The sequence below is a fragment of the Hetaerina americana genome, unplaced genomic scaffold, assembly GCF_022747635.1.
Source record: "Hetaerina americana unplaced genomic scaffold, ioHetAmer1.1.p SCAF_9, whole genome shotgun sequence".
Classification (NCBI taxonomy): domain Eukaryota; kingdom Metazoa; phylum Arthropoda; class Insecta; order Odonata; family Calopterygidae; genus Hetaerina; species Hetaerina americana.
In genome coordinates, this window is record NW_027287538.1 from 67,137,196 (window position 1) to 67,156,708 (window position 19,513).

Genomic DNA, 19,513 nt, shown 5'->3' on the forward strand with positions numbered 1-19,513 from the left:
GGGCGAGTTAAATAATCGAAGGAGAAGACAGGTAAGACGAAAGGAAAACTAATTAGGAAAATTTGAAACCAGATGGTTTGATGAAGACATACAGTAGCGGGTGGAGGCGAGGAAGAGAAGAACTATATAAGAAGGATAAAGGACGAAAAGAATGCGATGGAAGACCAGATTACCCAAGAACTTAATAGTATTGAGTGTGATTACGATCGAATCTGCAGGTTGATAACCCTATTTCATGCCAGCTACGACTAAATGCTTACACCAAGCGATCACGAGGCATTTTCATTGAAATAAAGCGTTTTCGGAATGAAATATCCCTAGAACTGCATTATAAATTTTGGATTAGATGATGAGCCTTTCATGAAAACCAAATGTATGACGGTACTCATCAAATACGAGTGCATAAAACATCAACGCATATTCGTCGATGGCTACACGCTCGAGGAACAGTTTATCTATTCATAAATTGACTGCCAACTTTGATGCTGGGGAGAGTTGTATCGATATATACGTCCGAAAACCGCTAGCCATTTTAAAATGGTATGGTGCACGCCCAAACTTGATTAGCTTGTTGCCATCATCGTGTTATGCTATTCTGTATTCTAAACATGGCCGATCCGAAATTTTCTGACGCGCTGCGAGGGATGATTTACCGCTTCCTACGACAGTGTTCTCATCATAGCGGGGCGCTCTCAGACTAAAAGAGATATGCAGGCACTGATACCCACTTCCCCGTAATCAATTTGTTAAGCCGACCAAGCATTTGAATATGAAAATGCAAATCGTAATTTCACTCTAAATTTGGATCTTCAGAAGGTCGACTTCTTTGTAAGGAGCCGGCTAGGACTCTAGCGACCTGGGCGGCCACCTACTATATTTTCATGATAAATCCACAACCGGATGGCACGAAGAAGTACAAGGCAACCCCAAGGGGTATCGAAATGCTGTACACGAATACACCATCAATGTTGTTTGCAGTAATTCGTATCGACGAGTAACTGGAGGGAAAAATGTGCTCTTGGAAAAGGATTGCCCAAGATACCAGACTTCTGGGAACCCTTTCGCTGGCACATATCGCAAAATAAGTAAAACACGGAGTAAATAATTACTATAGGTAAACCATCATTTAGAAAGAGGCTTTCCACAGTCGCTGAAGATGAACACAGTAGTAACATGAACACAGTAGTAAGTTTGTATAAAATATATTATTATTTTGGAACTCGGATATTAATATCTCATCATCATCAGTGTTCGATCATAATATTGGTTCACTCCAAAGCCTTCCAATCCTATATTCAGTGATTATTAATTCCATCTTTCACCCACACTCTGATAGCTTCTCTCTGTTTACTTAACCGAATCCACTTGTCTCTTGGTCTCCCTCCTCTACGGGATCTTTCCTCCAATTTTCCCCTTTTTTATTACCGAGTCTTTGACTAACCCTAATTTTGCCTCCAAACAAGGTTTGTCTATCTATAGTTTTCTTCTTTGCCATATATTCTCTGTATACCTATGGCCCTTTTTTCCTCTTCTATACATACATATACATATGTGTGTGTGTATAAACACACACACATACATGTGTACACACACTACACTTCCTCGTACTTTTTGTCTGTCCATTTAATCATCATTCTCTCCTCTTCAGCATCATGTTTCAGGTTTCTTCTTATTCCCCTTCTTCTTCGGCTTGTCCATTCTTCTAAATGTTCCACCTCTCTGATCAATATAGAATGCTCTCTACATATATGAACGTCTCGACAGAAACTTCTGTAGCAAAAGAATAGCCTTTTCTCTTAAGGACGGACTTCAATTCAATGTGGTCCAAATATTAATTCTTTCCTCTTCCGCAAGTAATGAAAGTTTCCTCTCCTTACAATCTTCAGGAGTAAAATACACCTCAATATATCCTCAGTTCATTTTATTCATCGGATTCAGTTCATAATTCTCACCCATCACACGCAAACTCTTATCTTTTACGTATCTCCCGCTCGGTCCAACTCACTTCACACTTCCAATACAAACCCAAGTCTCTGATGGCTGGCTTATCCTCAATTTTTAAAGGAGAGTTCGCAATCTAGACAAAAAAAAACGCGTCTCCTTCAGACACGCAGCGAAACGGAGCCGGGACCAACGTTTCGTTTCATCACGAGACAGCACACTTTCAGTAATAAGCTAATTCAGATACGATCTTTGATGAAACACCTCGCATGGACGAAAGGAAACGAAAACATCCTTGGCACCGGCCATAAATGAAATCACGCACTTAGCGAAGCAAGGAGAGAATACCGCATTTGCGTTGCCCCCGTCCGATTAATGCGTCCCGACAATACTGACTTTAAACATACATCATACGCAGCTCGTTATTAAAGCAAAAAGTCATATTTTGTTTCTCATTATGTTAAACAAATTTGGTTACAGGCGGATTATTTTTTGTCAAGTATGTCTTCAGTGGATGGATGAAATGCAAATGGATTACGGTCTGAATGCTCCAAGAAAGAAAAATAAAGAGAGTTTCATTCATTACGCTACGGTAATAATTCTCTACAAAACACTGAAGACGGTTTTTTTGGTGAAAGATATCATTTTAGGGGTTCCCCTGGCATCGCGACGGAATGCAAAAAATGGAGTATGGGGTGTATGGATAAAATTGCTTTATATCGAATTATAGGTTAACAGACGATGCCTCTATGGCTGTAGCTTCAAGCGTAAGGGTACGACTGTGCTTGGAAGATAATTTATTTTGTTTAAAGTAAACATATGAATGAGATGCGATGAAGTAGGATCGCTGTCAAAGCAACATGAATTTTATCCGATTATCGACAATTTCATAACACGACTCACCTGATTAAGCATAACAGAAATAACGAGAACTACAGCACCGGGAATGCAAGTCCCTAACGCCACGACGTCCCAACATAATCAACGACCTTTTTTGCGAATTAAACCGTGTCTGAAGAAATCACGTAAACCCACTGGAATGAAAACATACTTAACCCCTAGGTTCGATTCCGCTGCGGATATTCCCTCTATCTAAATCCGCAGGAGTAAAAACTCCGCTTTCGGATTGCCGATTATCGTTCCATTCGTCTCGTTTCGATCCACTTCGCTTTGTTTCCACTCCCTCTATTGAGATTTCACCGATTTAGACCAGGGATTGCTTGAAGCCCTGCACTGTTCACCGGCGCAAAATATTCTGCCGAAAATGTACGAAATTCGGAGCCCAAGTCCGCCCCGCCCACTCTCCTCCGAATGGGCGTGTAGGCGAACGTGTGCGCCGTCGAAATCAATCAAAACGAAAACAGCCTTGGCGAATCATTTATTATGGGGACGACCTTGGGGGCGAATTCGTCGATCCCACAGGCTGCGCCGCCGAAGTCGGGCACCCTGTAATGACACTTCATCAAATGGGGAGAGAGAAAAAAGGCCGTGCCTCTCTAAAGAGAAGCGCCAACCAGACCGTAATGGAGCAGACGCATTTTGAAAGATGTGGACTGTAATCAAGGAATCTGCAAGTGACTTGAACTGAGCTGGGACACGACGGACTTAACGAAAAATGTTTTCTTCATTAGTTCACCGTAAGAGGTCCTTTTGATCTGTTCTCGTAAACCTGAGGTAATTGGTAAACATCGTTATGGAGATAATTACACATTTACGTTGTCGGTGAGATGTAAACATCGTTATGGAGATTATTACACGTTTACGTTGTCGGTGAGATGCAAGAGCGCGTTGTGATGACTTTCCTGACCCCAGAAAACGTTATTTCTGATAAGCGTTTACGGTAGAATCAAGATTTTTTTAAATTGAAAATTTGGATACCAAAACCTATTCATAAAGGTAATTTATCAAGTAGGCACTCTTTTAAGCTTATGAAACGTAAAATGTAATTACATACGAAGTCGATTTGAATTTGGTATTGAATACTACGACCTAGAGAAAAAATCAAAGCTGCAAGATATACTTAAAAAATCAAGTTAACATCTTTCTGAGAAACAGAGCAATAGCGCATTATAATTTGTTTTACCTTCCAGTACACAAATCAACTGAGAGTTTCAAATATAAATGAAATTCGGAGATAAAAAGTTGATGATTACATTCTATTTATAAAATAAATCGTAATTATCTATCCATGTAAAATTCACAACCTCATTCAGACTGGTTGGACAAGAAATGTTCCAAAATGTCGTTTTCAGTAATGGGTAAACGCAAGCATCAATGCTCATAACGATATCGTTTTCTTCCCAAAAATTATTGAGGCATTGGAGAAAATCTCATTTGTCATAAATATGAAACAAGGACAACTGTTCCCAGACGATGCTGTCAAGGCAGAGATGAAAGTACGGTACTGCCAGCAACACAAAATGTTATAACACGACAGAAAACTAAAACGTCCTCAAAGGTGACAGAAGTATTAGAAACATTGAGGGGAATATGCCAAAAAATAAAAATATACTAATTATAATGATAATTATATGCTACCTTGTATCAATGACGTTAACTTTCGCTTCAAATTTAAAAACTAAAAAATATCATCATTCATAGACAATAGTTAAAGTTAACACAAGATATTTTTTTACGTTTTCGGTACGCTTTAATACCAGTAAGTAAGACGTAAATAAACGCTACTAGCAATAACGAAAGAGCTGGCAGATAACGGTAGCCGAAAAAGGTTTCTATCAAAAGAAACTATCGGTAAAAACAGCATGGAAATGTATAAATGCTTAACGAAAACTTTCGGTCATATAAAGGAATATACCTGTGACGTACACATTGCTTGACGTAAGCGACGGTGAGAGAAAAAATTAAGGTCAGAGGTGACGGAGAATTGTTGCAGTAAAGGAAAAACATAAATAAAATGAATACATCAGTGACTAATGAGAAAGTCTGGGAAGAGCATATGAAAAATCAATGACTGAAGCTAGCAAGAAAGACAAAGACCAATTGGAATCATCCAGAGGCAAAATTTAGCTGAAGAAGACCGTAACGGAAAGGCCATAGGAAGGAAATAATTGCAGAAACGCTAAAGAGAAATGATGGAATGGAGACATAGACAAGAAATGGGATAGAAATGGGAGGACTAGAAATAAAAACTTAGCGCTGATAAACTATGGTGACGAAGTGCGTCTTTTAAATCTGCGAATACCAGTTTTGCTTGAGTTTTTTTGACCTGGAGCAAGCAATTTTCGGATCTGACATTTCATTTTTAAATTCTAATTACTGAAATTTCACAAAGGTGGAATTTTGAATACACTGCAACCTAAATTATATACTTCCGCTAAAATAATAATAGAGTAGCACCGTATTTTTCCCACAATTAAATTTTCATATCCCATATAACCTATTTCTTAACTAAAATAATTGTTTCAACGCCGGATAGAATTTAATGTATAATAACATTAATTGTGACAAATACGCACGTGAGGGCTACTAGGGTAAGTATATGTACATATTATATGAGAAGCCAAATGCAACTGTAAATTAACCTCACTACAAAACCCCCGGAGTTTATAATTACTCGAACTCCGGCTCCACAAAATGAAGAAGTCAGCGATTCAACTACGATACAGCAATAGAGAACAAAATATCACCTCAAGTTATTCACTATCTACTTATTTTCATTAATATTCACATTGAAAAGGAGAACTATGTTCAAAGAATAAGCACGCGGACCCAATGATAAAAATCATGCAAGAAGGCTTGTGGGAGAGCTGCTTGGTCTCCATGCGTTTCACTAAGAGAAGGGGATCAGTAATTGAGGCCAACCCATGGTGATGATGGTGGCAACGAATGGAAGAGAACTTATGCACACATTTTGGGAATAAAATTGAAGAAATTAAAATTTCCTAGATTTCACGTTAAAAATAACACAAGCTGCTCGTCGGTAATATTCAAAACCCAGACTTGGAATTCATGAATTCCATGACGTGTAACGGAACTTCTGAAAGCTCATTTTGGAATTTTATACAAAGGTCCAATTAAGAGTTTTGCTATTACTGTGAAATTACATTGAAGCGGCCCTTTGCAGCGAATACTTTGTCCACGATGAAATTCACTGCATAATATTTAAGGAAACTTTTGGAGCATGAATATGAATCTCATTCGAAAATCCCATTAGCACGCTGCCGTCACTTTGAATACGACTGAGAAGGCGGCCCCTAAAAGACCTTACGCTATTTCCATCACCACCCAAGGAATATTTTAGAGGTTCTTTATAAAAAAAATCAAAACGGTAGTGTCAACTGTGATCGAGCAACCTGGATTCCGTTTCACAACACACTGTCAGATTCTCGGAGGCATTGGATATGGAAGGGCCTCGGCGAACTGCAGAACGGAGATTTTTTTGCAGTTGTGGGACGTCTATGTGACGGTTTTATGACATACTCTGGTATTCCGAGGTGGACGCGTCGCGTTAAACGAAGCTCGCCGGGAAAGGTTGCCTCAGGTTATTACACGTGTCAGCTCAGGGACCAGCATAAACTAGAGCATCCTTTTTTGTCCGTGCGCGTGGGAGTCTGCGGGAGAGGCGTACGTACGTTTCGTTGCTAGACGACGGGTAAACGATGCCTAATCCCCGCGGTGATGGCTGATGGATAACTCTAGCTTGCTGCCGAACTGTCAAATTATTAAAGCTTTTTTACGTATTATATGGATGTTATTTTAAACTTAGGATTTGAGGTCACCAGAGCTACTTAAAACATTTTCCCGGAGATTTAAGTACATCAGCTTTGCTATAACGGAAGCGCGAGCTACTTTTCACTGCGGCGAACGCTTTGGGCAGAATTAGACTTAATCCCCGTTTGACTGGGGAAGCCGGCGAAATCGCCAAAACGTACGTTCAACTTTAACCGGAAAGGCGGTAATCATAAAAGATCTACGTTGAACTTACCCAATGAGAAATAGTGGCTCGTTGAGAGTACTTTACATAAATATGATCCAGGCAAACTCACGATTTCACCGAAATACTGCGTCAACGAAGCTGAGGATTAGGTACATAAAGGACGACAAATTAAACCTCCAATAAGCCAGTGAAACCTCTCCGGCAATGAGGACGAACCGTTAAATCAGCTTAAATGATTATCTGGAACAAGCAATTTCTACATAGAAATGTTTAGCAAATAAAATGATATCCTATTTAATTAAGGTCACCGAATTCTTATATTTTCCAATGAGAGCTTAGATTCAAAACATCGTGAAGCCTTCTCTATGTTCGGACAGGTAACATTTGAACAGTTCAGGGGGATCGAGATGGGGCGGTGGCTTACGCACAGGCTTCCCACCGAGAGGATCCGGGTTCAAATCCAGGAGACAAAAAATATTTTTCAACGCTATCCCGATCCCTACTTGGGGTGCTTTGTGGAGATCACTTTGAGTGAGTACGACATCCGTCGGATGGGACGTTAAACTGCGGACCCATGGACTGCGGCCTTTCCACATGAGTAGACTAAGATTTTGTAAGATTTTATTCGTAATTTACTCATGGGCATTCAATCCCTAGACGCTAAGTCTCATTACAACTGAAATATATTTACAAAATGGTTCATGAAAGCTTGCCCCGGGAAGTGTTCAGAGCAGATAACACTTATTCGAAGACCTTATTCCGTATTTCCTTCCACCCATTCCGCCCACTTATTTAGATTATTCCAAAGCCTAAATAGCAGAACGTGATTAATATCGCTATTCCACTAAAGCAAGGAATATAAATGTTGACTGTATATAAATATATATGTACGTATGCGTGCGTTTATATATGAATATATATACACAAATGTTTGTGTGTGTGCGTGTGTATGTATATAATTCCTTTCTTCTTGTGTGTTGTCTATTTCTCCTTTGGTGGGTGAAACAACTCCCTAACGCCATTTCTTGGCCAAAGAATCGGGGCACTTGGTTGCTTAAAGCACCGCAGATCTCAGTGTAAATTACGTTTCCTGGATGGCGGGATTTCCTCGGGCGGATGCTCTCAAGTGGTTGAGAGCATCCGCCCGACAAGTGGAAAGATCCGGAGTTCAAGACCCGGTCTAGGAAATATTTTTACACTCGTGGTTTGCCTGATTCCGCCTTCCCCACCTCTATTGTGTTCGTCCTTTACAAGTGTTCCTATCCCTTTTCCTTATATCTATTTCTATGTGAATGAGTATTTGTTCGCCGTTTGGCGGGATTTCGTGTTTGAATGCATGTGTGTGTGTGTGTGTGTGTATATAAATAAATAATATATATACATATATATATAATACTTATACATATATATATATTTATTTATATATATAAATAATATATATATATAATAATTATATATATAAAATATATATATATAATAATTATATATATAAAATATATATATATATATAATCATAATTAAATGTAAATAAATATATACACACATATAACATACATACACTATAGTCCTAACCTCCTTGTTGAACAGAATAGAGAAAAAAGTTCAGCCTCCGTAAAACGAATTTCACGCAGCCAGCTGGGAGACAAGTCTGCTACTACCACATGCATTCTGGACAGGACTCGAGCATACCATAATTCTCACACTTAATTTAAAATGTAACTATCTACCACTCGTAACGCGTTCAGAGGCACGTTACATAAAATAAGACGGAAGTACGTCAACGTTTTTTGTAATGTAGTTTTTATACGACGCATATAGTATTAAACGGAGCGGTCCACTTAGACCGCCGCGGAAATCGACAAGTAAAAATTTTTTGGCACTTTTTTTATTACCATGTGGCAGCCTGTCTGGTAAACTCATTGACCACGGGCTCGGGGTTCCGGGAGTTGCCTTGGGTCATGCCTTTACAAAAACCCCATCAAAAATCCATGCGGTACGCTTTTCTGGTCGCTACCAGCTCACGGAAAATTGCAGGAGGGTCAGGGATGATAACATGGATCCTGGGAGTTTGAGTGTTACACTCCTCAGAGCTCGGTTCGATTCGATCAATACAATTGCTATCAAACCAGCAATCGGGTTGACTACTATTTTTTTCAGTTTCTTTTTTAGCTCCTAAGTTTTGTAACAATGACTACAAAGGGAGAGTAAAGACGTTTATCTATTGCTCTACTTCATGCTTCGCGATTTAACCAAGCTTCACTTCGATCCACAGAACATTCATTGAAGCCCCAGATTGACGGCTATGATATCCGTCATCAAATCTTCAATTATGCAACAAATGTGGACAGAGTGCAAGCTGAGGGTTAACCTCATGGCTTTTACAAAAACGGGGATTGGTCAGAAGTTACTAAAATTATGTGTAACGTGGTGGACTGACAATAAAGCTGGAAAATGAATTTACATACGAGGCATAACCGAAAAGTAAGGGCCGCTTTATTATATATAAACATTGGCGATACAGAACAAAGCTGTACGCATTCAGCGCCATCTAATGATTCTTTTCGAAGCCACTGAAGTTATTGTTTTGATTCAGTAGTCTTTTTGCCTGTTGGTGAATTCATATAACAATGTTCGCGAAAATGGTTGATCTCGCCAGTTGCAAAATGTGTGCTGTGATTTTCATTCTCTGTGTAAAAGAACATCAGCCGCCAAAATGTATCATAAGTTGTGCCCTAGTTTATGGATCTACAGTAATGAGCGAATAAAAGTACAAACAATTGTGTAGAGACTTCAAAAATGGCCGCAGAAATGTGCACGAAGAAGAGCGTCGTGACAGGCTCAGTATCCATAACGATGTAATCGTTCAACCAGTGGACCATTAACAGCGATCTGATTGATGATTGGTGTTCGGGCTGATAAAGCTCCTATTTCTGAGCACACCACTATTTACACTATTTTGACGAATATGCTCGGATATCACGAATCTTGTGCAAAGTGGGTACCGAAAACACTAACCGACCCAACATGGTTTTCAAATGGCTGGGAACTTTTTCATGACCCACCCCTGGAGTCTCGGCTTTGCACCCAGTGACATTTTTTTCTTCTTGCACTTGAAATAGTGGCTTGGTGGATTACTGCTTGAAGAGGAAGGGGAACCTAAGACCACCAATGTCAACGGGTTCAATTCCCATGCAGCGAACTTCTTTCCTGAGGGATTAAAGAAGGAAAAGCAGCGTTGCGAAAAGTGCTTTGAAGTGAACGGCGACTTTGTGGAAAAGTGGAGGACATGTAGAGACCTAAAACAGTCATTAAATACTTTTGTCTAGAGAGTAAATTTTTTTATGATCAAACGGATCAAACTAACTTAAAAAATAACCCTCGTAATAAGCCCACTGCAGTGCAAGAGTAGGATAAAGGGCATGAAATTTTCGTCATTAACTCCAGATCCACTCCCAATGAGATAACAATGGAATTGAATTGGAAAAATCGAAAGAAAATCCGAACGGGGAGTTCTCGAAAATTGGTAAAAAAATGAGCGGAAGGAAATCCAGTCTGCCCCGCACAAATGCTGAGGAAAACAAGACGAGAGAAGGTGGTCGAGAGCGGTGACGGATAAAATATAAGGATCCCACGGGACAAAAGAGGTTTGCGGCTGTTTGTAGATGAGCGGAGGTGAGCCCTGGAAGGAGAGATAGAAAGGGGGCGTCCGAATCATTTGGGATAGGGAAGGGAGGTCATTGTGGCGGCGTCGGGAGCGGGGACGCTGCTACCTACGCTCAGTGCGGGAGATGGACGAGACTGGAGGGAGGGAGGCGGAGAACGCGAATCCATTTAAAGGCTCCCTCATCGCCAGCGGGTTGAATTTGGGTCATCCCGCCCACATGTACACACGGATCCCCACCCCCGGTGGCATCCTTGCCTCCAACGGTGCCCATCCCTCCAGTCCCAACCCCCTTATCCCTCCCTCCCGAGCACACGTCGAGGACACTTGTTTGTCGGTTTTGCGACGGAGGGAATGCAAGACAAAGGCGCGGTCCTCGGGGAGGGGGGGTGAGTGGGGTTGAAGTAGGGAAGGGTAATGACTGGGAGGGATCACGAGGGCGGAAGGGAGGTGGAGGGTGTTGGGTGGCGCGAGCAGGTGGGGAGGAGGGCACGGGGGAGGGCGTGGAAGGGTGGGGGAGGGCGAGGAAAGGCAGAGGGGGTGGAGAGGCGGAAAAGCAGTCCGTTAATGTCTTTCTAAGGATTCAAACACACACAAACGAGTAAGCATACGAAGGGATGGCCCCGCGGTTGCCCCGCCGAATGTAGGACACAACAGCGGGGCAAGAGTTTTCAAAAACTTTAGCTCGGATAAAATCCGATAGATGAGTAGATTCGTGGACCAGATATGGAAGTATTTAGATGCTCTCAGGTCGCATCATTGCCATAAATAATTTATTATTTCAGAAAGAAGTAGTGATTTGCTAGAGCAATGACTAAAAATATATCTGTTGAGTGAAGAAATTTTTTAACTTTCGGAGATACCCCATTATAAAACGACCCAAGTTCCAAACGATTGAAGTGTCATTATTACGTTCCAGGATGCCAAACGGTCATTATCTTTTCCTATTCATTAAATATTCTAATCACTATGAGAATGCTTCTTGCAATGCCAACATTAATAAAATAAAACATTTGCAATAAAATAAAGCAATGCTTTTGGGGGGATACATTTGTGTTCAACCCTGCAGCAAACCAATAGAACCCTGTAGAACTCCCTCGATAGACTTTCGTGGGGTTAACGAGCTGACCTTAAATTACTCAGGGAAACACAACTGTCATTTTGGGAAAAGAATCTAAAGCACACAAAAGGCACTCCTGAAAGAGTACCAACTCGAACGCAATTCAGGGAATTATGAAGATATTTTATTTGCACAGAGACGAAAGGAAGCTTTCCGTTATTGGATAGTATTCCACCACTGCCGTTATGTCCAACTGATCATGGCTATGACACATGGCGACCCGAAGAGGCAGCGCTTGTCCCTCTTCATTAGAAATTAAGCATGTAAGGCGCTCCGACAGCCGAGTTCACATCTCGTATTAATCATTTAACATAATACACGCTACAACACAAAAGCCAAGTTGAGAACATGAACAAAGACCGGCTTATCTGCAGGGGGCGTAGACCAATAAAACGACAACGTATGCAAAACAATGTTTTTCTAACAAATTTATCACTGAACTCTCAAGGCAGGCATACAGATAAGATGAATAATTAAAGCATTACACTCACCGGCACCAAAAGCCCTCGCATACACTCCGGGGGGAATGATGGACGAAGTTTAAACGCGTACACACAAAAACCAAACGGTGCATTTCAATTGAGATCTAAATCTAATTGCAAGAACCAAATTGGGTGCATGTGAGAGGAAGCTCGCGGACAGGGTGGGTCATACAAGCCGGTCGCAATGGGATGATTATTTCAATGATCCTTACTTCGGCGTTATGACGCTGGCAGCTCAGCACTCGTTTTGAAAAAACTGCACTGAGGCTTTGAAGAATTACGAATACTAATGAGACTAATATACTGCCTTCCAATACCAGACATTGGGACTCCAATGCTGGCGGTACCTTGTTATTGTTTCCCAGCCATTTCGATCCTTAACCAGGAACTGTGTGGAGGGCACTTCTAATGTACACTCCATCTGTCGGACGAGATAGTAACAGTTCTATCAATTTCAACCCGCATTCCTTTAACCACTGCGATATGTAATCTGCATTGCAGCAGATTGCCGGCCAATCTGCTGATGTTCTTTTCGCGAATGCACACACCCTTTCTTATTCGTTCCCCATCAGGTTTTACATGTAAGCTTCGATAATCAAATGAAAATTCGAATAATATTTTTTAGATGCTCTCAGAATGCCTACCATCGTCAATGGCCGCGATAAAGGTGATCACCCTCCGCGAAATCAGGGCAAAGCTATAACTGTTTTTCACCCAATCTCTCCGTTCAAGTATCGAGAGGAGGCACGTGTTGATTGCGAAAATAATTGAGCTCCAGAGAGCTTGCTGGAATGAGCATGGGAAAAGCATTACATTTAAGGAATGGAAAGTTCAGCGAATACCCGTGAGAATGAAAAAAACTAGATTGGAGAAGAGAGTAAACATGACGGGTGTACTGGTGGAATCACCAGGGCAGCCGTTGACGTACGAAAGTGCTCACGAGAGATTTACCACGGCTTAGCAGGTACAGAACAGCCGAGTTTACTCGTGACACCGAGGGATTCACATAAGCCCAACATTACCATGGTTGACTGGACCACCGGAAAATATAAGATAGAAAGATTCCATCACTGTCGACTCTCATACCAGAGCACAATGAGTAGTCGTACAGAAAAATTGCAACAGATAGATGCATAGGAAATGTATCGTATACAACGCCGGGGTGCAATTCATTACCCCGGCATCTTGAAGCAAAAATAAACAAGACTAGTGTACTTACCAGGAGCGTGAGTAATTAAGAGAGGGAAGAAAATAAGCCAGAAATGTAACTTACCTGAAAAAGACAACAGAATACCAATTAATGCATAGTTCACAGAACAAAACACTGAATTTTGGGCGGAAATGCATGACGGTCAAGCAGCATTTTGAGAATGGGAAAGACATTTTTATTCAAATTAGGCAAGATAATTTGGGGTGGTGTGAATATGCAAACTGGCAACACTGATTTTCACTCTGTCAAAAATTACAATTTAAATTCCATCAACACCTTGAAGCATACACAATAAAGAAGGACAAAGACTCCCGTTTACTTCTGATATCGAAGAGATATAAGGCACCAATTTAAATCTGCTCGTTAGAAATAATAGTAATAAATTGATATTAATTCTTGATAATGATTAAAATAAATGCTTATTTATCCTTAGCACAGCCCGCGACAGGAGATGAACACTATCAAACATCCCAAAATATGTGATAAATAAGAGCACTTGCGTTGTCAGCCGAGTCTTACTTTTACGGACACCTTACTCGCACGGCAATGCGGATGCAGGACCACATGGCTGCCGTGGCAACGGGAGATGGGCAGCGTAAAACGAAACGAATTGGTTGTAATGGGCACTTTGAAGACCGAGAAGAGAAAGGAATCGACGGTGTGGAGGGAAGAGAGGGGAGTGAGGGAGAATGATGGCCGGGGGCACTCGGAAAGGGTCGCCTCCATTACGGCGAGGCCGTGACCCTAAGGGCCCGTCACCTCCTCCCCACACCCTCCCCTGGGGAATCCAGAATAGCGAGTGTTCGAAGGAGTGATGGACCCAGCGGCGCCCGTCGGTAGAAGAAACGGCGAATTACGTAAGAGTGCCGAAGATGGGCGAATTGGATTAACAGCACCCCGTTATAATTCACCCGCTTCATGCAACCCTTTCGTTCGAAGAAGTATTGAGTCTTTGATTTTCGAGCATTTGCTAGGAAAAATCTACTTAATACCAACATACCTATTCTCTACATATTTTCTTTTAGGGTAGGCTAATTAAAATGAATCCTGATTTTACTCAGAAAACCTACTTTCATTACCTACTTCCACAATACCCCGTCCTTACATTCTGATCCCTCCACTATCACATTCGCGAATTTTTCTTTAAGTGCTCCAAATCTTCTGATGATATCATTATTCCGTCTTGAGAGTTTCTACGAATGCATTTATCTTCGTCTTTCTCGGTTTACTCCTTCCCTTTTCTCTTTCTCCCATCGCAGCACACACTCTCCTTTCCCATATCGATGTCTGACGACTCGACCGCCATTCACTCTCTTAAAATGACCGAACCGTCGTAACTTACCTCTCCCGTGCCTCTCTTTTACCGGTACCTCGAATCCACATTCATTCATGGCCCACTCACCTGACATTTTTTAACAAAAACGCTCCTCAAGTATCCCATATATCCATCCCTTAACTCAACATCAATTTTTATCTTGGCATCCCCGTGTTTCGCTTCCCTGCAATTCGGTGGAGAGGAGAATCTATTTGAGCACTGCCGCTTTTGCTGCCTTAGACAACTCCTTATTGTTTTATATACTTGAAGTAGCACTGACAACCATTTTTCCAACATTTGCGCATCTTTTAATTTCAACGAAAAATACCCTAATTTATAACGACTCATTACAATGAAAAATTCACTCGCTTAAGAATGAAATAGAGCTCTACAAGATATATCTTTTTTTGACCCCCAAGGTCGTTTGTTGAGCTGGGACACTTTTCATTCACAGTTCTTCGATAAAATCATATTAATACAAGCGTGTGGAGTCAGAGGACAAATAATCCACATTATAGTACACAAGCGCAGGCGAAAAATGCAGACATGCGATATTCGCTTTGACTCCCTTGCTAGTTCAGACAATGTTTCCTATGTTCTTTAACCCTTTCGTACGAGTAGATTGCCACGTCAGTGCTTTTAGTGGCAATAAAATACATACAAAACGGAAGGTAATAAAGAAAATAGCTTCCAGAAAACCTTAGAAGGGGTTCATGCCATCAAAAAGGACTCATTCATATGGTCTTCCTTTGAGGGTGTGAATTGGCAAAAGAACGCCGGCTTGAATGACTTTTCAAGTTAGGACTCTGCGCCACAAAGGCAGTTCACATATGGCGCACAGCAAGGTTTGAAACAACCTTCTGAAAGCTACAGGAAGATGGTATGTGTTTACAGAACTCCAATTCTTCATCTTGGCGCAGGCAATCGTTCGATTGATTTGAATAAATATATTTACACTCTATTCTTAGAGCCTTCTTTTTTATTTCTTTCCCTCCACACCTTGTGCCAAGCCTTTACCTCCCCATATTGGGTCATTCCTTCGAAATATTTTGACCACACTTATATTTGTGTGTGTATATATATACGTATATTCAAAACTCTATTATCAATACTAAAAAATAAATAAATATATATATATATATATTTCTTTATTTATGGACAGGGTCATATGACCCAGTTAATCGGCTCTCCTTTACACTCCTCTTCCACTAAGCTCCATTCTCAAATTATAAAAAAAACGTCTTATTTGCAGCACTGTCCATCCGAAATAACCTGCTTAATTAAAAATCAAATGTCTCATTCTTTCTTCCTTTTGAAAGCTATAAGGCTGCAGTGCGCCGAGGAAAATCATCGTTAGAAGCCTACGCGTGCATAAAATATCTCTAAAATCACCGCATTACGGCTTGCGAAACTACTTTAAAAAATTGATATCATCTTCGTATTCCCGAAAAGGTCGCAAATTTTCTTAGATTCATTTTTTTTTTAAAATTCAATAGATCTCTTATTGTCCCAATTCCGAGTTAGCCCAAATTGAATATTTGAAATTTATCACTGAAACAGAACTAATATTGCATTTTACATAACCTTTTTTAAAGATCGAATTGTTTTTAATCCAATAGACCCTTCTCTAGTTTCTATATTAGCATGACTGCAGAGCTTTTCAGAAAAAAACCGACAAATTGTATTTATCATAACGTTGGCCAAATATGAGCCACTTCGCATTTTTAATTGGGAAGAAATGGGATAAACACAGCATGTGCAACCAGGTCACCTACACAACGGAAAACGATCATGGATTTCATGCCGAAGTTTCAAAGTCCGGACTAAAAGAATGTTTGACTTTAGGTCGTGTTTTTCGATTACAGGCCACGGTGCATTGGTGCGGAGGAGGATGGGGAGCTCGAGCATCAGAGAATAGACACTTCCAACCACTCTGTTGCTCTATCTCCTATTACGAGTGGAGTGGCAATGCGTGGGAACTCGATTTGATGGAGGGAAAGCGACAACATCGCGCCGTTGCCTTAAGACGGTATCAATTTACGACTTGAGTGGGTGTCTGTAATTCCAAGCTTTGCCCTTACCTCAAACGATTTTTCCGCACAAATTGACCGCCAAATCGAGAATAGAAACGGTGAGGGGAAAACTCTCTTAAGGCATTGCACCCCGAATGAAGATGCGAGAAAAGATTTATTTATATTCAGAAGGCAAGAGAGGATCATTAGGTAGGCGACCCAAGGCCGTAGCTTATAGTACCGCCAGTTGTAATCGCTGCATGGATGGAATTCAGGGATATAAGAAGAATGCATTACGATATTAGCCAATGATTCATTTAAACCTAACGTTCTGTAAGCAATTATGGATACTGGGAATGTTTTTTTTTCATTTGGACTAACCGAGAAATAACGAAAATGATAAAATTCAAGCCACTGAGCTGGAAACCCCGTATTAAAAGGCAGTTGCATAGACTCCTTAAGATTGAGAAGAGAATGATATTAAAAATCGATTCGCCAGGGAATGCCAGCACCACTCATTAAAAGACCCTATTCAGCACGCAAGACGTCTAGATAAAGAAGGTCCTCGCCCTCTGCTACATTTCTGGCCGCATAATTTGCCATGGGGCAAGCAAAGAACAAAGGAGCCGTAAGAGGAAGACGGAATGGGCGACCGAATGAGGATGAGAGGGGTGAACGAAATGGGGACGTGGCGGGGACATTGCCTTTCGATCCACGACCGCGAGGTGAAAGCACTTCCCTTTGCCGTGTCTTTCTAAGGCAAGGGGTGCGCGTGGGGTGCGTTCAGGGGCGCGACGGCTAAAATATGAGGTCGTGCTGAAAATGGAGAGTAGGGTGAAAGGATCGGGTGAAAGGCAAAAGATCTGCACCCAACTGCCTACTACTGCATCTGGTGAAACATTCCATTCCCTCGTGATTTAACTGTTTCCTTAAAAGTGACTTCGGGAAAACAAAGCAGCGATAATCGGATTCGACGAAAAATTAATTTCACGGAGGGAGGAGTACAATGCTTGCAGACCAGGAGGTCTAGTCGCCAACTTTGGTCACCTAGTATTTTCGTCAATAAATTCCTCCACGTTTTTAGCGACATCACCCAGTCACTGCCGATGCCCAAAAGCGATTATGGGGTACAAGATTTTACGGAAGTTAACAAAAATAAATAGCAGCCAGTTAAATAATACGCCCAAAATTAGTATTGCCGATCAATAATTATTACCTTTAAATATTTTATAATTTTTCTGCGAAGGAGAAACCGCGTAGAGTGACGTTGAAAATTTTTAATTAAAAAAATATTTTCAATATCAGTCATGATGTTTTCATTTAAGTTTACTGAAAACGTATACATAAAAGCGACAAAAGGCACAGCATCTTAACTAAATCCTTACCGTTGTCCAAGTTTCTAAAATCGTGTACGTAAAAAACAGTAAACATTGGTACGTAACACTGTTGTTACCAATGATTGCATTTAATGCATTAATAAATTACTATTACATTTAATAATTAATAAATTGCTTTCACATTGAACCATTAATAAATTACTCTGTAATTATTACATAGTAATTTATTACGTTCACAACACTTTTCTTTTTCCTGCCTGTTTGATCTAACGTTCGCGTCCCGTATTCGATTTGAAAAGATCAGACTAAGGAACGTTCAAAAAAACGAGAGAGAGAGAAAGATAGAACTAGGTTTTAAGAATCTGCCAAAATACATCAATAACCTACTATAAAAACCGCAATCCTCGATCCTCTTGGCTCTCAGATTTTACTTTCCTTCCCACAATTCAATGCAAGTCGGCCTCCACAGTAAAGCTGTGAAGGAAGATGAAATTCAGCTATTATATCGATAAAAATTTTGGCACACCGAGAAAAGCAAGTAAAAAGGAATGAACTGCCATCCACTGCAATATGGAGGTCTAGCAATCCTCTCAAGTTATTGACGTCACGATGACAAGGAACAATAAGAAGAAGAGGGAAAGTAATTAGATCCAAGCGTCGGCAATTATTTACCCTCAACGAATGCGGCCGGGAGAGAAGAGATTGCCATGAAAATGTCAAGTCAATTCCTACTTCCTGTCACACATACGTTTTCTTGATTCATCGAACGGCAGCGTTATCTAACAGTATTAATATAGCACCACGTCCTAACGTAACCCTGCGATCCTTAGGTCAAGTTCATTGGTAAAGCAAGGAGAGAGGCAACTGCAATTCACCCACTGGCAGAGCTTTGCGTAAGCATCTGAGAACTTGGGACATGAAAGGAAATGTACATAGGAGCAGAGGTTAATGGGAAAAAGTTGATCATGAAGGACACAGATCCATACGTTAATGGGAAAATTTAAATATAATAGAATAAACCCAATCAGCACCAACAATATATGAGCGAAAAACTCAGTTTGATTTTGTGATGAGTGAATGGAAGGGTTTTTCACACAACCTAGGTAATGGCCCAGTCGGAGAGGGCGCGATCAGTCCTGGGAATGAAGGAAAGAGGTGATGCCACATGAAAAAATTACAAAAGAATTTGCACATGGATAAGTGAAATATATGAAACCAAGTAATGGATGGTATGTAGCTTCGTGACGGAGAATTCAGTCGATAGGGGAGAAAGCAACAAAAAAAAGGTCACCGAAGGTTAACACAATGTATACACATTTATGCATAGCATGAATACTGCCGGACAAGTGCGCTAGTGCTGATTCAAGCAACCATTTCATGTGTCGGCATTACACAAGAAAATCATGAGGCCATAGCCCGGTATTGATTGAATTGGAACACCGGTACTTGCAGTCTAGAGTCATCCAACGCTAGTACTAACGCTAATGCCAGACAACACGGTCTTTGAGCTTGTCGAGCGGTAAAGGTCAGTGCATGCG

At 40.8% G+C, this 19,513-nt stretch overlaps 1 protein-coding gene across 1 annotated transcript in view; it reads right to left on the bottom strand.

Annotated features, from left to right (window-relative positions):
- Polr2H (DNA-directed RNA polymerases I, II, and III subunit Rpb8) overlaps nucleotides 1-19,513 on the bottom strand; it is a 688,914-nt gene that overhangs the window by 542,778 nt on the left and 126,623 nt on the right. The gene's annotated exons all lie outside the window — the stretch shown is intronic.